Raw genomic sequence first — 4,014 nt, forward strand, 5'->3', positions numbered from 1 at the left:
ATAGTTGATTTACAATGTTGTGTTTCTGCTGTACAGCAAAGTGAGTCAGTTCTACATACACATGTATCCACTCTTTTTTAGATTCTATTCCCATATAGGTCATTACAGAGTACTGAATCGAGTTCCCTGTGCTATTCAGTAGGATCTTGTTAGTTATCTATTCTATATATAGTAGAAGACACATATTTGGCCTGGATTTGGATCTGGCCTGTGGCAATTACCAGTTGTACAAACAGGCACGTTGTTTAATCATTGAGCTTCAACCTCTTCCCTTGAGAAAACAGGAGTAATCATACCAATCTTATAGAGGCTTTTGAGGCTTAACTGAAATAGTATATGTAAGGCACGGCAGTGATTTTAAAACTATTTGTTCTCCATAAGACATTGTTCCAGAATGTCCCAATGTTTGTTATGTGTCATTGTATTCCTATCTGTGCTCTTAGCACTCAGCATTGCCATCATATAGTAGGAACTAAAAAAATGTTTGTTGGACTCAATGGGCCCTTGAGTTGAATAGTACAAACACTTTATACCCAGAACTGTTTTTTGTTTTGTTTTTTTAAAGAAACGGATGTTTATTTTCTATCTACCTTATTTCTGTTTTCTGCTTAAAAGCTTGGGGAAGAACAGCTTAAGACCACTCAGTGGTTGCTCCTACCCTTTCAGTGGCCTGAGCAGTGGGAGCTGCAGACCAGTCCTCAGTGGCGGGCTGAGGGCTCCCGTCTTGTGCAGGAACTTCTGGGCAGGCACAGAGGCACCTGCGCCTTCAGACCCGTGTGCGACCGCGGGTAGAATACAGTGAACTTGGGAGCTGCAGCAGTCCATTCACCCTGATGTTCCTCCTTGGCCATGGCCTTCTCAGCATGGCCTGCTCTTCCTTTTCAGTCTCTCTGGCACCTCTGTAGAAGCAGAGATCAGGCATGACTTCCCACGGTGTGCACACGGGATGGTACCACGCATGTGCAGAACTCCCTGGGCCAGGATCCACCACCTCAGACCCACTGAGTGAACTCCCTTGTTGCTGCAAGGATGGCAGTGTCCACAGGGCGCAGAGGAGAGTCTGTGTTACAGGGAGCAGTGGTAGGTGGGTTCACGTACAACACCTCTGTGAGAGGCTGGTCGTCAGCCCTGGGATCAGTAACCCCCAGAAGACACGGCCCCTGGAAGGCTGCCTGGATCTGGTTAGTGAAGGTTCCAGGAGTGAAGCGGACAGCAATAGGAGTGGCTCCAGTGACAGCAGCAAACTTCAGCACAGCCCTCTGGCCAGTGTTCCTGGAAGATAGGACACTGATCAGTCAGTTTTTAAATGGTAACAATGGCACAACAAGAAGCAGAAGCTTCTCCCAGGTCCCCTTCAGATCTATAATGTAGATGCCGTCACTTTTCCTTTAGGAGATGTATTGTTCCATTTGGAAGTCAAGGTTGGTGCCACCTAAGTGGATTCCTGCTGCTTGGAATTTAAGGACATCCTCTTCCTTCATTTGTGGGACATCAAAGGCTCTGGTTATTGTGAAACTTTCCCTTTAAGTTATTATGGAAACCCAGGACAACACCATCTAGACCCCTCTGTGGGTAGTGCAGAGTGGTACACCCAAAGTTTGACTGCTAGTATGCTCACCATTCGGTGTCTGGAAGCCCTACAAAATAAAATGTTAAGGGAGTTTTATGCTGAGTAAAACCCCCAGGCTTAGGAACCAGCGTGCTTAAGACCTCAGATTTCTTTCTGGCTCTCAGTATGAGGGTCATGATTATTTCCCTTGCGTCATCCTCCACATGTGGCTTTTCATCTTACATTCTGGCTTTGCTCCAGGAGACGACACACTGCCTTATGCCAGGGACCTGGTGAAAGGTCACACTGGGAATGGCCAGGCTGGGAGGAGCTCACCTAATGGTGTGGGTCCCTGACTGCATTCTTTAGTGCCCCACCTTGGTGGGGTAAAAGCAAGAGTGAAAAAGTCCAAAGGGGCCTAAAATTTAGAGTTTGGCCTGATAGTATAACTAGAAGGTTTTTTGGTCTGAATTGCTGTAACCAGGAGAGAGTGAGTTTCTGTCATTTCCCTACCAAATGAAAAATGGAATTTATGATGAATGGTTGTTAAATACAGTGATCTGAACTTATTCTTTCCAGCCTAGTGAGACCCATTCCAACCTTTTACAGACAGTTTCTTTAAAGATAGCATGAGAAACCTCAGTGTCCTCTGAAGGTTTTTGTAAATGGATGCCAGCCCAGCTTTTTTTGTTTTGTTTTGTTTTTTGCGGTATGCGGGCCTCTGACTGTTGTGGCCTCTCCCGTTGCGGAGCACAGGCTCCGGACGCGCAGGCTTAGTGGCCATGGCGCACCGGCCCAGCCGCTCCACGGCATGTGGGGTCCTCCCGGACTGGGGCACGAACCCGTGTCCCCTGCATCGGCAGGTGGACTCTCAACCACTGCGCCACCAGGGAAGCCCAAGCCCAGCTTTTATTAAACTGGGTTTATACGTCATTTAATTGGTCATCTTGACATACCTCTTCCAGACTCTGCTTGAGCAAAGACAAAATGAGTTGAGTGTTCTCTTCTGCTGCAAATGCCGAGCTTGAGTGTTTTTTTTTGTTGTTGTTGCTTCAACTTTGTCTTTTTTTCATGTTGTCCCTGAATTTGTTATGTTTGTCCCTTTTTCAGGGTTTTTTTTTTTTTTTTTATCTACATCGATTATATCTAGTGTGGTTGATGTTCACCTCAGTCCAATTCAGAGTACTAAAGCAAATATCTACCGAGCACCTGGTCAACACAAAGCATGCTGGTGCTATTTTCTAGAGCTTCAACACAGAGTCTTTAGAGCTGCAGCATTCACCACAGTAGCCATTACCCCTATGTGGCTATTGAAATTTAAATTAATTAAAATTAAATGAAATAGAAATTTCAGCTCCTCAGTTGTACTAGCCATATTTCAAGTGCTTCACAGCCACATGTGGGTAGTGCCTACCATATTAGACAGCACAGACATAGAACGCTTCCATCCCTGTGGAAAGGACAGTGTTGTTATAGAGATTATAAGCATAGCCTCTGGAGACAAACTGCCTGGGTTCAAAAACCTGGCTTTGCCTCTTGTTAGCAAGTAAATTCATCTTTCTAAGTCTCAGTTTCTTCATCTGTAAAACAAAGCTAATAATAGTAGCTACCTAACAGGGTATTTGTGAGGATTGAAATGAGATGAGGTATTTAGAGACTTAGCACAGCGCCTGGCTCATAGCAGGCCACCAGAGGAGGACCTGGGGGAAAGGGAGGTTGCAAATAACAGAATGTTCAAATAGAGTCTGAATTCGGTGTCTGAAATACAATAGAACATAATTTCCCTTTTAATTAAAAATCTGGAGGTAGGCAATCCAGGATTGGCATGGCATGTCCCAGTGGGCAGGATGAGGTACGCATCCACTGTCTCTTTAGGTTCCCAGAATTTTCCTACTGACATTTTCACTAGTGTCCTGTTGGCCTGAATTTAGTCACATGGCCACATCTAACTGCAAGGGAAGCTGGGGAACAATTTTTTTTCTGGGTGACTGTGTTTCTAGCTAAAATTTTTATTACTGATAGAGGAAGGGGGAAATGGATATTGGAGGAAACTAGCAGTCTCTGATACTAAGAGAGACAAGACTGAAGCCAGAGTACAGAGGTCTTTAATGCAATCTAAGGAGTTTTTTATTGCTTGGTCTCTGTGGAGCTATTGATATTCTCAGTGTAGGGCGTTAATACAATTAAAGGCTGTTCATGGTAATGGACTCTGACTTGGTTCCTCAAACCAGAAATACTCACCTTAGCAATACTCATAATTTCAAGAACAGTTCCTTTCAATTAAAAAAATTTCCCCCTTAATCTTCCAACATTCTTTCCCACTCTCCCTCCTTTTTAAGTAAGGGGAAAGGTAGCCTGAGGGGAGGAAATGTGAGAAGGCAGCCCTTCCATCTGACAGCTCTCCTTTTAAACTTCCTCCAGTGTATCACTGGCCCTGTCATAAAGGGCTGAGAGTGGAAATCAGT

General features: G+C 44.7%; 1 pseudogene; it reads right to left on the bottom strand.

Annotated features, from left to right (window-relative positions):
* Positions 1 to 631: 631 nt before the first annotated feature.
* Positions 632 to 1,746, bottom strand: LOC115858344 (small ribosomal subunit protein uS2 pseudogene; annotated as a pseudogene).
* Between the last annotated feature and the right edge of the window lie 2,268 nt (positions 1,747 to 4,014).

This window comes from Globicephala melas, chromosome 1 (genome assembly GCF_963455315.2).
Source record: "Globicephala melas chromosome 1, mGloMel1.2, whole genome shotgun sequence".
In the NCBI taxonomy this organism is placed as follows: domain Eukaryota; kingdom Metazoa; phylum Chordata; class Mammalia; order Artiodactyla; family Delphinidae; genus Globicephala; species Globicephala melas.